The sequence below is a fragment of the Schistocerca serialis genome, chromosome 5 (assembly GCF_023864345.2).
Source record: "Schistocerca serialis cubense isolate TAMUIC-IGC-003099 chromosome 5, iqSchSeri2.2, whole genome shotgun sequence".
In the NCBI taxonomy this organism is placed as follows: Eukaryota; Metazoa; Arthropoda; class Insecta; order Orthoptera; family Acrididae; genus Schistocerca; species Schistocerca serialis.
In genome coordinates this window covers 302,837,505-302,855,682 of record NC_064642.1, presented here as the reverse complement: position 1 = coordinate 302,855,682, position 18,178 = coordinate 302,837,505, and positions in this window count along the sequence as shown.

Here is an 18,178-nt window from a genome sequence, read left to right as displayed (position 1 = left end):
GCTGTACTATCATGTGGCGGATGTATTTTCCGGGTGTGCTGAGTGTGGCAGTCGGTCGGTTGGGGCAGAGCAGCAAGGAAGTCTCCGTGGCGCGTGGTCAGGCCGGAGCCGCTGGCAGCGTGCACGCGCGGCTGGAGTAGTGAGGCGCTTCTTGCGAGGGTTACGAAATTCGTCGCCCACCGATCCTGGACACTAAAGTTGAGTGCTCACTTAACCTTCTATCAAGCCGCAACTGCTATCCCATCTCTTTGTTTGATCCTGATTGTCGCTTTCTGGGAGATTCCCGCGAGCAACAACGTGAGTGCATTGAAGTCGGCTAGAATTGCAGCTGTCTTCCTGTGTCATGTTTAACTTAATTTAATTCATTCCTTCATTAATGAAGTGTACCAGTGGTATCTTCTGCCTTATGGCCGTTGACGTTCCGGGGACGTGCCCTGATTGTTGATGTAGTTTTCGGCAGTGCATTTTCCTCGTCGTGTTGATGCTGTCCAGCACCGCGTGTAGTTCGACAGCTGGTAGTTTTGGGAATTTATTCTGACTTGGCTGGTTTGGGCACCAGTATCCAGAACGTTGAGCTATTGACATCTTGTTGTTTTGCTGGTCGGATGGAGCAGAACTGATTTTGTTGCTTGGTTCGTCGGCTGGCTTTCGGTGGGTTGCCTGTCTCACCTAAAGGTGCGTTAGTGTTAGTTTCCCAGGCCGACCCTTGGAACCTTCTGAGAGCCGCTCTTGTGTTTTACATAGTGATTTCCGTTTTAGTCTTAAGTAGGCTGTGTGGCCATCAGCCGAGTTTTAGCTTATTAAAACTGCAAGGCTTTTCTTCTTAGGCCTTAAGTCGTAAATAAAAAAAAAAGTTTCTTCTTGAGCCGAGTTTTCATCCTTTTCAAATCAAAAGTTAAAAAAATTTATCCAGGCCGTAAGCCGTAAGAAATATTTTCCAGTTGTATGTGGCCTTCAACCGAGTTTTCCAGCTTAAATTAAAACTGGAGATTCCTTTGTCTGGGCTTAAAGCCGTGAGATTGTTTGGTCCGTATGTGGCCTTCAGCCGAGTTTTATGTGAAGCATTTTAGGATAAAGCCTTTAGCCTATTTTAGTTGAAATTTAGAAGCTCTTCCCTTTAGGCCTTAAGCCGTAAAATTGTTTTCTGCATGGTGTGTGGCCTTCAATCGAGTTTTAATCTCTCTTAAATTAAAAATTGTTGTCTTGCCCTCAAGTCATAAGATTGTTATTTTTTAGTATGAGGCCTTCAACCGAGTTTTACACGAAATATTTTAAGATAAGGCCTTCAACCTTTTCACATTAAAAGCTGTTCTTCCTACGCCTTAAGCCGTTAAATTGCTTTGTTGATATGCGGCCTTCAGCCGAGTTTTCAGCCTATTTAGATTAAACATTGAAAATCTTTATCTCGGCCTTAAGCCGTAACACTTCTTGATTAATGTGAGGCCTTCAGCCGAGTTCTATGGGAAAAAAATAAGCTAAGGTTTTCCGCTTATTTATATTGAAGATAAAAAAAATTTTCTGAAGAAGTGAAACCTCCAGAAGAACTCCTGTACCTCAATTACTTGCTTAGGTCTTATGCCTTGGATTTTCGATGTGGCCTTCAGCCGATCAAAGGAGGTCTCACGTTAAAACCTTAAGAGTTTTTGATTCTTGCTTGTGTGATTGTCTGTTTTAAGAAATAAAGTTTATATGTTGAGTGCAACCGACAGTACCTATTTTGGCCCCTTTCCACAAATATAACCTCATCTGCTCTGTCCTGCTAGCCCAGGGACTTCAGATGGGACTGTAAATTCTATTTTTCGCTGACTGCCTGTAAGATAAACTGTCTGACACAAAAGAAGTGGAGCAACCAGAAGATTCGGTTGGATGTTAATGTAACTTCGTACTTGTACCCACCACTCGTGGATATATAAATAATTGAGTTGCAAATCTCTGTGACAGGCGGAACGGCGACCTGAGTGTATTAGTATTTGGTGTCGTTGGCAGGTCTGGTAGGGTATATAAGAGACACGAATAGCGTCGGATGTTGAGTGGTCATTGTGAAGGACACAGAGATCCTGCGTACGCATGTGAGACAGCCTTATCAGCACCTGACAGAGTTCGAAAGTGGACTTACTGTGCGGTCCTCATCCGGCAGCCTAGTCGCATCGTACATTCAGAACGATGGGTTATTCGGTTCTGACAATGAGCCGATGTTGGACTGCATAGAAACGAGGGGACAGGCATACTCGAGGCCCCGGTCGACCACCAAAATGTATCGTGCACCAAGCACCCTCTTCGCATGTGCACCTACCGTCTGAGAACGAGTAATGGATCCTCTACAACACACCGTGTCATTTTGCACCATTGAGTGGAGACTAGCCGTGTCCGGTCTAGTGAAGTCCCACGTGTAAGATGCTGCTAACTTCACAACAAAAAAGGCTTTGTTCGAAATGGTGCAGTGATCGGGAAAAATGGAATACTGTTGAATGATGTGTCATTGTGCTCAGCGAGGGATCGCAGTTCTCCACTACCCCTGACGACTGGCGTCAGCAAATGTGGTGGCGACCAGGAGAGAAATCCCATTCTTCCAACGTTTTAGAGAAGCGCAGCGGTGTGAGAAGCAATCGAGTTTCGCTTCAGGTCACGGCTGGTAGTGATTGAGGCAGCTACGATGTCAACACAGTACGACACGGACATCTTACTTCCTCATTTGATCCCTCTCAAAGTACCCGACAGTATCGTGGTGCAAAATTTCAACACGATAATGCTCGTCCACATATAGCTCGTGTCTCTGTGAACAGTATTCGTAATATTAAGGTACTCCCATGGCCGTGGCCATCAATATCCACAGATCTGTCTCCAATGGACCATCTGTGAGGCCAGCTCGGACGACAACTTCAGTGCTGCTATCTGGGATACCAACAACCAGTTGTGACACAGCTTGCTGCCTCATGAGAGAATATAGTGGCCTTACGACAAATTCTAGAGTTCTTTGCAAAGCTGACTCGATTTTGCGATCATCGAAACAATTTCAAATTCTCTTTCAGGCTTTGAAGTTACATTTCCGTCTCCTTCATCTTTTTGTCAGGAAGCGCAATGAGAACTGGAGGTGCGATCGGAGGAGTACGGATATTAATGTCTTTCTCGGCGTAGTCGGAGGAGTACAGATATTAATGTTTTCCACAGTCCGTTTGTAGTCGAGATAGGGAAGAAACAAACAAATAATGGCTCGAAACATCGTTTGGTATTTTATAGGTAGAAAAGATCTTGTTGAAAACAAGATTCGTTTTCCTTTTGCTAATATTGATAAATTTCGAACCGGTTTTCGGCTTGTGGGACCGTCGATTGGATCGTCGTTAGGAAGAAACCGTGAGCGTCCACAACAGATACTAGCGTGTACGAAACCAAACACTAAAAAGAAAAAATACCATCAAGACACACGTAATCTTTGGTGGTGACCTTAGATAAAAATAGTCAGACGGACTGATACCACTACTGATGAAAATGTGCAGACGGAAGTGATAGAAACAAAGTCAACACGAAAGGTCAAAACATAGCTTATGAAGGGGAAAGCTTACTACAAGTATTTTGTTTTTCTTTTTGCGCCATCACTCTTCTGACTGACTGACACGGCCCGCCACGAATTCCTCTCCTGTGCCAACCTCTTAATCTCAGAGTAGCACTTGCAGCCTGCATCCTCAATTATTTGCTGGATGTATTCCAATCTCTGTCTTCCTCTACAGCTGTGGCCCTCCAACATGGAAGTCATCCTCTGATGTCTTCACAGATGTCTTTTCATCCTATCCCTTCTATCTGTCAGTGTTTTCCACATATTCCTTTCCTCTATGATAGTGCGCAGAACCTCCTCATTCCTTACCTTGTCAGTCCACCTAATTTTCAAAATTCGTCTGTAGCACCGCATCTCAGATACTTCGATTCTCTTGTGTTCTAGTTTTCCGACAGTCCATGTTTCACTATCATACAATGCTGCACTCCAAACGTACGTACGTTCTTCCGCAAATTAACACCTGTGTTTGATATTAGTAGTCTTCTGTTGGACAGGTACGCCATATTTTCCAGTGTAAGTCTGAATTTTATATCCTCCTTGCTCCATCCGTCAATACACATTCTTTACTCATTAGACTGTTCATTCCACTCAGCAGATCATGCAATTCTTCTTCACTTTCATTCAGGATAGCAATGTCATTGGCGAATTGTATCATTGATATAGTTCCACTTTGAATTTAATTCCACTCCTGGACCTTTCTTTTATTTCTATCGTTTCTTCGATGAATAGATTGAACAGTAGGGCCGAAACACTACATCCCTGTCTTACACTGTTTTTAATCTGAGCACTTCATTCTCGGTCATCCACTCTTATTATTCCCTCTTGGCTCATGTAAATATTGTCCCACCCGTCGCTCCCTGTAGCTTACCCCTACTTTTCTCAAAATTTCGAACATCTTTACAATGTCGAACACTTTTTCGAGGTCGACAAATCCTATGAACGTGTCTTCATTTTTCTTTAGTCATGCCTTCATTATCAGCCGCAACGTCAGAATTACCTCTCTGGTGCCTTTCTTTCCTAAAACCAAAATGATCATCTAATTTATTCTCAATTTTTTGAGGTAAAAGATTAGCGAGCTGAAAAACCCCTTGTAGTCCTGAGTGATCAGTAACAGCTGAGCACATTCCCTTGCTAAGCTTCAAATGATCCAATCAAATAGACAGATTCCCCGACCTCCATCGCAATGACCTCATCCATCTCAGTTGACTTGTACCACAACGGAATTGTCGTTATACCATAATTTGTTTTTGCGTAAAGACCTTTAGTATTACATTCATACAACTTGTATATTTTAATATTGTTTGTTGCAAAATGCTCGAAATTCTAAAAATAGGGGTAAGGTATAGGGAAAGACGGTTAATTCATAATATGTAGAACAATAAGAAGGAACAATAAGACTGGAAGACCAAGAACGAAGCGATGGAATTAAAATGGGTGTAAGTCAACGATGTAACGTTTCGCCCATACTGTTCAATTTACAAATTAAAAAAGCCTTGAGGGAAATAAAAGAAATGTATAGTAGTGGGATTAAAATACAGAGTGAAGGAATATCAATAATAATAATAATATTCAATGATGACATCGCTATCCTCAGTGAAAGTGAAGAAGAGTTACAGGATGCGTTAAATGCCGGCTGTGGTGGCCGATCTGTTCTAGGCACTTCAGTCTGGAACCGCGCGACCGCTTCGGTCGCAGGTTCGAATCCTGCCTCGGGCATGGGTGTGTGTGATATCCTTAGGTTAGCTAGGTTTAAGTAGTTCTAAGTTCTAGGGGACTGATGACCTCAGATATTAAGTTTCATAGTGCTCAGAGCCATTTGAACCATTTTTTGATGCGGTAAATGGAATGAAGAGTCTAATGAGTACAGAATATGGATTGATAGTAAATTGAAGAAAGACGAGAAGAGGGAGAAATGAGAACGGCGAGAAACTTAACATCAAATTTGGGGATCACTAATTCGACGAAGTTCAGAAAGTCTGCTACCTAGGCAGCATAATAATGCATGACGAACGGAGCAAGGATGACATAAAAAACCGATTAGCACTGGCAAAAGGCGAGAGACGTGGGAGATTTAATCTTCGTGGCATGGTATTCCACTGGCGCCACTAACTACTTGGGTTGCCGATATCGATTTGATCTTTATGTCGCTAGCTAAGGTCTTTGGTCGAGGTATGTGTGTTGTTGGTTTGCCGGGGCTTGTGGAGTCAGTTGGCTGGAGGGCACGGTTCTGGCGAGTTGTTGCTCTTGGGGGACTCCGGTTGTCCGAGATGGGTCTCGGGAAGCCGCCAAAGGTTAAGTCGCTCTCGAGCAAGCCTTGTCGGCTCGCTTCAGGATTGGTAGCGGCGGGCTGCGGGAAGACCTACGGACGTCACGTGCAACCTGGTCGGCAAGTTCACGGCCTACTCTGCAAGCTTAAAGTTTACGGCACCTCGACGACCGCCTGTAAGGATTGGAGAATCCTGTAATCTTACAAGTCACGGCTCCTTCACGCCTGAACGGAGTTAAGTGTTGTTTTCTTATTTTTCAGTACTTGACATTGTAAGGCAATGTCTGTGTTATATGGAATTGGACCTGTTATGTTAACGGGTCAACTAGTGATTGAGTGCATGATCATCGGTCAGTGTTACGAATCGGAATTTGTGCTCCAGGCCATATGCCGTTCAACTCTACGTATTCCCAGTTATAAGTTCCATGAAGGGAATTAAATTGTAACATAATCTGTGTGGGAGGTAAAGCAATCGTGGTAAATGTGTATGCTTGAGTTATTGCGTCAACAAGAGTTGACATTTTCGCTTCTGAATAGTAGTAATTTTAAGGAGTATTAAACTTGTAACCTGGAACGTTATTACTTATCACCTGCTTCGTTTAACCTTTAAATCTAAAGGGAGTGGAAGGGCTGACCCAATAAGGTGAACATTTCAGTTCCAGTGTGTTTATTAACTACACCAATCTCACATAAAAATTGACAGGCCCCACTCAGGCAAGATTATTTACGAAACACTAACTACATTAAATCATAAGAAAATTAATAAATCATTAGCCAACGATCTCCCATAAACAGTGAGAAAAGCCACTAATTCTGAATTTGCCCATAACTTTAACAAATCAACACTAGTTAAGACACATTATGTAAGACACTTTCAATTCCAATACTTTAACATTACATGTAAAATAACAGTGGACACACAGCCGCAATTTTAACACAAATACTTAGAACATATTTATTATAACGTAACTTGGGCAATCTTGCAAATTAATAGGAGAAACTTGCAGAGCGAACCACGAAATTATTCAAATGCCCATTGGCTTGTAAGATGGGCTTTTAGGGCATAGAAAGTTACAACTTTGTACAATCATAAATGTGTAACAGCAGAAGTAAAGCTCAAGCTTGTAAGGCCCGAGCCAAGACGTGGCTGTGTTTGCAACCCCGCATCGAGTAGCCCACCGAAATGTGAACCCAGCAAACGCTACCGGAGAGGAACACACGACCTCAGGCGAAGTCCACCACCCGTAAGCCAAACTTGTAATCTAAAGGGAAGCTCTGCTCTTCGGTTGCCCACTGCCTCAGCTCACACACATAGACCACATCCGACAACAGGAGGCCAGGAAAACTTTTCTTAACTTTAACGTTCAAGACTGACCAGTAAATTAACACTTTAAAATCAAGACTAAACAACAGCTCGTAACCTGTGTCGGTAGTCGCTTGTGCGGTCAGTTCACATTTTCTACTCCTTAGGCATTCTTATGTGTAACCTTATTTGCACAGGCTACTGTTCCATTTTGATGTGTGTCGGCAGGGTACCTTTCTCGGCAAAGGAGGCGTTCCTGTTCCCTGGCCCCGGAGTGGAGGTGTTGGCCTTTTGCCGCAACGGCACTTCCGTCGATGCACGGCGTCGGCTTTGGCCTGGAGTCTGGTGCCCCTTCCAGACTCGTCGCGGTGGCTCAACTAAAGTAAAGTTGATCGTTTGATGCGTGCCACGGCGGACTGTCTTCGATTAAGCGGGAACCAGCAGTTTTCTCTATTTGGTGAATTCAATGAGCACAGGAGGTTTAAGGCGTGTTTACCAAGTCCGAGGTTCCTCTTCATTATATTTCTTTACCTATCATTTCAACCTTGCACTCTTGTTACTGCTTCTGAGCTCGTTAAGTTTAAGACCTATTACTTATCAATATAAACTGTCGAGTCTTAATTGGTCCACAGTCATTAGCTAACTCACCTTATTGCGAAACTAGGCTGCTCGTTCCTAGTTGGCTGTGATAGACGTCTTCTGTAGCTGTCAGCTGAATGATTATTGTCAACGCTTCAGATGGTTTGTACCAATTGGAAGTACATTTCAATTGCAAGTACTCCCAACTTATCTTGAATTTTGGGCAACTTTAGTTTTTATTAAAGGTTGTTGTCAATATTTCTGCTAGTTTGTACAATTTGGAAGTACATATCAGTTGCATGAATTCCCAAATTATCTCGAATGTTTGGCAATTGTATATTTATTAAAGGTCATTTTCAGTGTCTGGTTGGGGTGTACCGATTGGGATATGTTGTTGTTGTTGTCTTCAGTCCTGAGACTGGTTTGATGCAGCTCTCCATGCTACTCTATCCTGTGCAAGCTTCTTCATATCCCAGTACCTACTGCAACCTACATCCTTCTGAATCTGCTTAGTGTATTCATCTCTTGGTCTACGATTTTTACCCTCCACGCTGCCCTCCAATACTAAACTGGTGATCCCTTGATGCCTCATAACATGTCCTACCAACCGATCCCTTCCTCTAGTCAAGTTGTGCCACAAACTCCTCTTCTCCCCATTTCTATTCAATACGTCCTCATTAGTTATGTGATCTACCCATCTAATCTTCAGCATTCTTCTGTAGCACCACATTTCAAAAGCTTCTATTCTCTTCTTGTCCAAACTATTTATTGTCCATGTTTCACTTCCATACATCGCTACACTCCATACGAATACTTTCAGAAACGACTTACTGACACTTAAATCTATACTCGATGTTAACAAATTCCTCTTCTTCAGAAATGCTTTCCTTGCAATTGCCAGTCTACATTTTATATCCTCTTTGCTTCTACCATCATCAGTTATTTTGCTCCCCAAATAGCAAAACTCCTTTACTACTTTGTCTCATTCCCTAATCTAATTCCCTCAGCATCACCCGACTTAATTCGACTACATTCCATTATCCTTGTTTTGCTTTTGTTGATGTTCATCCTATACCCTCCTTTCAAGACACTGTCCATTCCGTTCAACTGCTCTTCCAGGTCCTTTGCTGTCTCTGACAGAATTACAATGTCATCGGCGAACCTCAAAGTTTTAATTCCTACTCCGAACTTTTCTTTCGTTTCCTTTACTGCTTGCTCAATCTGTCTCACTCCCTTCCCAACCACTGCTTCCCTTTCATGTCCCTCGACTCTTATAACTGCCACCTGGTTTCTGTACAAACTGTAAATAGCTTTACGCTCCCTGTATTTTACCCCTGCCACCTTCAGAATTTGAAAGAGAGTATTCCAGTCAAGATTGTCAAAAGCTTTCTCTAAGTCTACAAATGCTAGAAATGTAGGTTTGCCTTTCCTTAATCTGTCTTCTAAGATAAGTCGTAGGGTGAGTATTTCCTCGCGTGTTCCAATATTTCTAGGGAATCCAAACTGATATTCCCCGAGGTCGGCTTCTACTAGTTTTTCCATCCGTCTGGAAAGAATTCGCGTTAGTATTTTGCAGCCGTGACTTATTAAACTGATAGTTCGGTAATTTTCACATCTGTCAACACCTGCTTCTTTGGTATTGGAATTATTATATTCTTCTTGAAGTCTGAGGGTATTTCGCCTGTCTCAAACATCTTGCTCACCAGATGGTAGAGTTTTGTCAGGACTGGCTCTCCCAAGGCTGTCAGTAGTTCTAATGCAATGTTGTCTACTCCCGGGGCATTGTTTCGACTCAGGTCTTTCAGTGCTATGTCAAACTCTTCACGCAGTATCATATCTCCCATTTCATCTTCATCCTCTTCCATTTCCATAATATTGACCTCAAGTACATCACTCTTGTATAGACTCTCTATATTCTCCTTCCACCTTCCTGCTTTCCCTTCTTTGCTTAGAATTGGGTTTCCATCTGAGCTCTTCATATTCATACAAGTGGTTCCCTTTTCTCCAAATGTCTCTCTAATTTTCGTGTAGGCAGTATCTATCTTACCCCTAGTGAGATAAACCTCTACATCCTTACATTTGTTCTCTAGCCATCCCTGCTTAGCCCTTTTTCCACTTCCTGTCGATCTCATTTATGAGACGTTTGCATTCCTTTTTGCCTGCTTCATTTACTGCATTCTTATATTTTCTCCTTTCATCAATTAAATTTAGTATTTCTTCTGTTACCCAAGGGGTTCTACTAGCCCTCGTCTTTTTATCTATTTGATCCTCTGCTGCCTTCACTATTTCATCCCTCAAAGCTACCCATTCTTCTTCTACTGTATTTCTTTCCCCTATTTCTGTCAATTGTTCCCTTACGCTCTCCATGAAACTCTGTACAACCACTGGTTTAGTCAGTTTATCCAGGTCCCATCTCCTTAAATTCTCACCTTTTTGCAGTTTCTTCAGTTTTAATCTACAGTTCATAACCAATAGATTGTGGTCAGAGTCCACATCTGCCCCTGGAAATGTCTTACAATTTAAAACCTGGTTCCTAAATCTCTGTCTTACCATTATATAATCTATCTGATACCTTTTAGTATCTCCAGGGTTCTACCATGTATGCAACCTTCTTTCATGATTTTTAAACCAAGTGTTAGCTATGATTAAGTTATGCTCTGCACAAAATTCTACCAGGCGGCTTCCTCTTTCATTTCTTAGCCCCAATCCATATTCACCTACTATGTTTCCTTCTCTCCCTTTTCATACTCTTGAATTCCAGTCACCTATGACTATTAAATTTTCATCTGCCTTCACTACCTGAATAATTTCTTTTATCTCATCATACATTTCATCAATTTCTTCGTCATCTGCAGAGCTAGTTGGCATGTAAACCTGTACTACTGTAGTAGGCGTGGGCTTCGTGTCTATTTTGGCCACAATAATGCGTTCACTATGCTGTTTGTAGTAGCTTACCCGTACTCCTGTTTTTTTATTCATTATTAAACCTACGCCTGCATTACCCCTATTTGATTTGGTATTTATAACCCTGTATTTACCTGACCAGAAGTCTTGTTCCTCTTGCCACCGAGCTTCATTAATTCCCACTATATCTAACTTTAACCTATCCGTTTCCCTTTTTAAATTTTCTAACCTATCCGCCCGATTAAGGGATCTGACATTCCACGCTCCGATCCGTAGGACGCCAGTTTTTTTTCTCCTGATAACAACGTCCTCCTGAGTAGTCCCCGCCCGGAGATCCGAATGCGGGACTATTTTACCTCCGGAATATTTTACCCAAGAGGACGCCATCATCATTTAATCATACAGTAAAGCTGCATGCCCTCGGGAAAAATTACGGCTGTAGTTTCCCCTTGGTTTGTCCGCAGCTCGTGGTCGTGCGGTAGCGTTCTCGCTTCCCGCGCCCGGGTTCCCGGGTTCGATTCCCGGCGGGGTCAGGGATTTTCTCTGCCTCGTGATGACTGGGTGTTGTGTGATGTCCTTAGGTTAGTTAGGTTTACGTAGTTCTAAGTTCTAGGGGACTGATGACCATAGATGTTAAGTCCCATAGTGCTGAGAGCCATTTTTTTTTCCCCTTGGTTTCAGCCGTTCGCAGTACCAGCACAGCAAGGCCGTTTTGGTTAGTGTTACAAGGCCAGATTAGTCAATCATCCAGACTGTTGCCCCTGCAACTACTAAAACGGCTGCTGCCCCTCTGCAGGAACCACACGTTTGTCTGGCCTCTCAACAGATACCCTTCCGTTTTGCACCTACGGTACGGCTATCTGTATCGCTGAGGCATGCAAGCCTCTCCACCAACGGCAAGGTACATGGGTCAGGGGGGAGGGATATATTTTTCAATTTTATACTTTGCTTCATTGTCTGTTTTCAGGGATTGCGTATTTTATTGTTTAAGAGATTTTTTTATTAAGGCTCATACATTGCTAAGGGGCCTTACAGCAGCTACAATTAGTGACGTCACTTGTTATTCTTTCTGTGTTTGGATGAATGTTATCCAATTGTATAACGGTTACCAAAGCTTGAAAATTGTTAGTACACTTAATGGCTGGCATTGCATTTCTTTTGGCTGATAAAATTTTTTGTTGAATCTGCTTGCAGCCATGATCACTTGGTGTGACTTTTTCTTGTTTATGGGAACTGTGTACTTCCGGTTTCAAGCCCTGCTCTTAATGGTAGAATTGTTAAAATTTGTTTTTAATGAATTGACGCTGTTCAAGATTTGATTGTAAGTATTCTGTAAGTTTTTAAAATGTAATGATAATATTGTGTGAAGTACTAAAGTGTATTACATGAAACAACAAATGACGAAATGTGTGTGTCCACCCATCATGTGTTTTCGTCAAAGCTATCCCAACCCTAGTTGTGAGATATCAAGGGGCATTCCTGGCCAAGAGAAATCTGCTAGTATCAAACATCGGTCTTAATATGAGGAAGAAATTTCTGGAAATGTACGGTTAGAGCATAGCATTGTATGTTAATGAGACATGAACTGCGGGAAAACCAGAACAGAAAAGAATCTAAGCATTTGAGATGTGACGCTGCAGAAAAAGTTGAAAATTCGGTGGACTGAGAGGTAAGGAATAGGGAACTTCGCCAGAGAATCGAAGAGAATAGAATATATGGAAAACACTGAGAAGAAGAAGGGGCAGTATGATAGGACATCTGTTAGGACATCAGGGAATATCCTCCATGGTACTCGAGGGAACTGTAGAAAGTAAAAGTGTAGAGGAATACGGATTGGAATACGTCTAACATCTAACTGAGGACGTTAGTTGTAATTACTACACGGAGTGGAAAAGTTCCTCTTTGTTGCTAATCATCGGTTTGTAGATCACTGATCATAGGGTAGCCACATCTATTCCATATTATAAGATGATGTGTGTCTCAATACTGCGATCACCTTTCACTTTGTCTTCTGCGAAAGATAAAAGTGTTAAGAATATTCAAGTGAAAAAGAAATATGAGCGGGGAGAGAACTAAAAAGTGACATATTCATACAAACACTTAATATCTCTTACTCACAACTCCGCTATGAAAGTACTTCGGAGAAGAATAAATTAGAAAGCGTATGTCCCACTATTAAACCATGATAAACTGTTATGTAATCGGTACATATGGCAAAGTTTTCCTACGACACACAAAAAGGAAATACAGTGCGACTGAGAATGGAAACAGAATGAGCAATAAGTAGTTAATGTTCAGGAGAGTGTTAGCTACAGAACAAGAAAACAGCCATCTTCTCGAATTGGCATCCTTAAATTACTGAATCGAATCCGATAATTAGAAACGGATAATTGAGTTCCGGTCAGGTAATTTGTTTTTATGGCATCGTAAACCTCTGGGTATGTGCTACTGTGAAGATGCTGCTTGTATCCGAATGCTGTTTTTCCTGGAGCAAGTGGCTCCATATGTCAATGCTCTTAATTTTTCAGATTGTAAATGTAAATCGTGCATCCTAAATTACAGTATGTTTCTATTTAATCGTTGTACTGGCAGTAACAGATTTTATTGGAGTTTCTTTTGTACAAAAAAGTTTGTTGCAGATTTTCTGCTGTGTTGTTGTGTTTTAATATAAATTAAAGTGAAACATCTATTTATTGAACCTCAATATTCTTTGTTATTCATTCAATTGAAGTGTGTGAAAGCACCTTGTGTTACCGATGCTAATGTTCTTCACGTGGACGGTATTCGAATATAGGCATTCAACTACTTTCAATAACATTTACGTGCTATACAAAATTTTCTCTGTGTTCAAGCCGTGTCACATTTCAGTATAACATCCTATATCGAAGTGTTCTGGTTTATTATAAGTAGATTGGCGTCATCGGTAATCGAGAATTGGTGGAAGGGGAGGGGATGAAGGGGTTGGATTCGCACGCGCAGGAAATCAGCAGTGATGGAAGTAAAGCCTCCCCTCCTTCACCCTCCATCTGTGCCGGAATTATGGAGTGGAAGGGGGGATGGATTCCGTGCTCAGCACACCTGCCCCTTGACGTTTCACTTGTCATTCTGCTCTTTTCTGGGTGGTCCGTTTCCAATGCTCCTCCATAGGCTCATCTCACGCTCTATCTAATTCTATAGTCAGAATAATTCACTATCGATTTTTCACTTTGACGAAGACTTTTTTCGAACCGTACAGGCTACTTCCTGTACTAGGTCTTGATATTTCTTTCCGTTTCATTCGCATGTTAAGCGAGGACACGCAACGATAGTAGTAAGACTTAGATGTAGGAAGTGCTCTTTAGTACGATGCACTTCTTACATGTTATCGAGAAATGGAGATCTAGAGTTTTACGGGTGAGTTGATTACCATGTCAAAGCGACAGCCACCGAGCAACAGGCTAGAAGTCTGCCTGTACTGTATTCGGGTTTCCTTATCCCTTTTCTAACTATCATCTAACACTTTCAGCGCTACTACCAATTATTTTCCTTCGAAAGTAACTGTATTATTATTATTATTATTATTATTATTATTACAACAAAGGATCAACACTTCATAATGTTCTGCAAAATTATATTTACTTGGTCACGAAGAAGCTTTCGGCTTCTCAGGTCATCTTCAGCTCATCATGTCACAAAAGTAGATAAACATGATGTGCAACTTACACAGGTATCATTTGTCCAAAAATGGCAAAGGGTTGACACAGGAAAATATTATAATAGTTACATTAACTGAAAATGAGTAAAAAAAGTTCTTATGTGGAGATACATATAAGAAATGATGAAAAATAAAATGAATTTGCAGTTTGAATCTACTATTTGTAACTAAAACTTAATTTAGAAAGGGGATAAACGGAAACTGGGTCTGATCCTTTAATACTTGGCTAACATTCTGCGTCATATATTTGTTGATTTCCAATATTTCAAGTAGGGTCAAGTTCCTACTTTTTCTAATTGAATGTAAAACTTCAGTTTATACATCATAAGGATTTTTTTTTTATAGTAAGAGGTGGTCAGCAAAGGTCGAATCTTTCATCCTAGTGAACATGAGAGAAGCTGACAGTGCAAGAAGAAAGATTCGACGTTTGTTGATCACATTTTACCAGAAAATCATCCGTATGATGTAGAATATGGAGTTTTACATTCCGTCAAAATAGCAGAAAGGTCACCCTACTGGAAATGCTGGAAATCAACAATCACATGACACAGAATGCCAGCCTTATATTAAATGATCGGAATCAATTTCCATTTTTCCTCTTGTTAAATCAAGTCTTCGTTACAAATAGTATATCGAGACTGCAAATTCATTTTATTTCTCATCATTTGATAGATGCGTCTCCGCATAAAAGCCTTGAGTACTCTTTTTTAGTTACTGTAATTATTGTAATATTTTCCTATGTGAAGCCTTTGCCATTTTTGTATGTTCTGTACAAATGATATCTGTGTAAGTCGCACACCATGTTTCTCTCTGTTTGCGACATTCAATTGTCGGCTGAGATGGCCTCAGAGGCCGAAAGCCGGTTCGTGACCAAATAAGTATAATTTTGCAAAACCTTAGGACACGTTTTTCCTTTTTAATAGTGTTATAATGTTCTGCCAAGAAGCGACGAAAAATTCTGTTACTGTTAAGTAATTGTAATGAGAATCGCAGTGGTACATTCTTGCCGAAATATAATTAGGAATCTCATTGGAGTCACACAGCTGTTCACCGTCACTGTAAGACCGACAGCAAGATGGGTGGTATCTATCGCAAAAGGATGGAAAATATAATACAGACTTGCACCAAACACGTTCATGCAGTGCGTCGTACTACAGCAGAATTTGAAACATCGTACTTACTACATTTGCCTGTAGTCTGTTGAAGTTTGTCGTGTGTATCTTTACGATTAATTGCCTCTGATGAGGAGACTGCGAAACAGTGCGGCACAGACAGAATTACGACGGCCATCACAACAATATCATGATTTTTGTTTTGCACGAGAAACAACAGAACTGAATAGTGGCATTTATTCCCCAAGTTCGTGGCATAGAGCAGAGATAAATGAATTCACAAATTTTTTATTGACAAAACAAGAAAATCAGGCAGATTTTGTGTTCAGAGGTAGTGCTCTTTTATTCTCTATACGGTTTCAGGTAAGCTAATACCGACTAATTTTAAGAATAATCACAAATCATAGATTTATGGAGACACAAGTGAGCAGCAGTAACACAGACGTACTGGTGGTGCTTATATTTCCTTCTAACAATAGGTTTCGGGACGGTGCGTGTGACTGCATCTATCAACCTAAAACTAACGCCTCCAGTATGTGCATGTCCCTCCCCATGAGGATCAAGCTTACAGTCTCATGAAATCGTGTCGCCACAGATCACCACCGACTGTACCTAATAAGGAAACTCGCTTTCGATGATCAAATGATGATGTTCTCGTGTTCCTTGAAGTCGAAACTAACATGTCACTGCAGGACGAAGGCTATAGCCAGTGGCTGTGTCCGAGAAGTTCTAATCGCTTCTTTCTGGAGCCGCGCGACCGCTTCGGTCACAGGTTCGAATCCTGCCTCGGACATGGATGTGTGTGATGTCCTAAGGTTAGTTAGGTTTAAGTATTTCCGAGTTCTAGGGATCTTATGACCTCAGATGTTAAGTCCCATAGTCCTCAGAGAAGTTTGAACCATTTGAAGAAGGCTATAGCCAAGATTAGTCCACAGCGTTGCTGCCCTGTTTGCAATGAAACGTTATCAGCAGTGCGTTCACAAAGTAAACCGATCGATTTTTATTCATCGTCTGGCCACGTACCTCCTATTACTAAAGTGAAGTCCGCCCCGGTAGCTGAGTGGTCAGCGTGACAGACTGTCAATCCTAAGGGCCCGGGTTTGATTCCCGGCTGGGTCGGAGATTTTCTCCGCTCAGGGACTGGGTGTCGTGTTGCCCTAATCATCATCATTTCATCCCCATCGACACGCAGGTCGCCGAAGTGGCGTCAAATCGAAAGACCTGCACCAGGCGAACGGTCTACCCGACGGGAGGCCCTAGCCACACGACATTTCCATTTACTAAAGTGAAACCATAATGCCTGCAGAGATCAATGGAAGTTTAATGTTCCGATTATGGTGCTAACGACCTGTTGATAGACGAACGCAGTACATATAAGGCAGATATAGGATTGTTTTAGCAACTGAGAGAGGGGAAGAAACATGGAAACATAAAAATATTTTAAAACTGCAACAGAGAAAATGAGACAAATTAAAAACATATTCAGAATGTAAACAGTTAACAGGTGAGAGGAATGAGACACTTTAGGCAGCAGTGGTAATAATTAAGTAAAGGGACAGTTCGGAAAATGAAGAAGCTAAAATATTGACTGAAACTGAAAATGTAAGCGTTGGTATTGTTCATCAGGAGAAAAGAAAACTCAAGGGAAAGGCAATGGATGGAGCTTTTGACTGTTCCTTCATGTCTCAGGAATAAAAGAAATGAAATACAACTAAAAATAGCTAAATACAGAAATGAAATTACCTGAATCTGCCACAGTAAAAAATTCTTTGTCCAATGGAAGAGGCAGAAATGAGCCAACAGCTGGATATACTGAGCGGAGATGTGGAGCTGCGATACTGGAAACGGATTACATCAAAAGGAACGTGTGTGCAGGCGATGCCTAGTTTTCTTTGCACCTTGCGGAAATACATTCATCAAAATTCTTATTTACGTTCGCGTAAAAAGTGAAGGACAGTAAAAGATCAGTGCAGCTGGAGTGCAACCGTATAGCATAAGCATTTGCCGTAAGACTAGTTACCAATTTCGAAACTGGTGTGAGGTTCACTTGACAAACATGGTTACACTACACAGGTTCAATATGCGCAATTTACGCTGCATGGTCTTCTCGTTTTCATGTGAGCTGTAGAAAGACCAGTTAAAGCAGTTAAAACATGTCTGTTTTCATGCTAGAGGGGATAGTGGGCCGATGGGATAGAATGACCAAGTTTTATTTCAGGAAGAACGCTGTCTGACAAGATACATGACATGTTGCGAAGTGGAGGTCCATTAGCCATTATGCGATATGAGTAAAGCTAAAACAATAACACAGCTGCCGGCCCGTGTGGCCGAGAGGTTCTAGGCGCTGCAGTCTGGAACCGCGCGACCGCTACGGTCGCAGGTTAAAATCCTGCCTCGGGCATGGATGTGTGTCATGTCATTAGGTTAGTTAGGTTTAAGTAGTTCTAAGTTTTGACTGATGACTTCAGATTTTAAGTCCCATAGTGCTCAGAGCCAATATCTCAGCAATGCTACCTGTTGGAAGGTGTGTCAGACACAATATACAACGCGCTGCATCAAACGGCACTGAAGTGCTCTAAAACGTAATTGGAAGACTGTTGAGTGATTTTTAAATGAGGAGAGTCGTCCACGTACAACTTCAGGAAGATACGTTCTCTATCCCTTACTCAGGCTGCAATGCCTTGCAAAATGCGATTTAGCTGTTTAAAAAAAAAAAAAAAAAAAAAAAAACACAGAGTATAATCCAGACTGTTCATCAGCGACTTCGTGA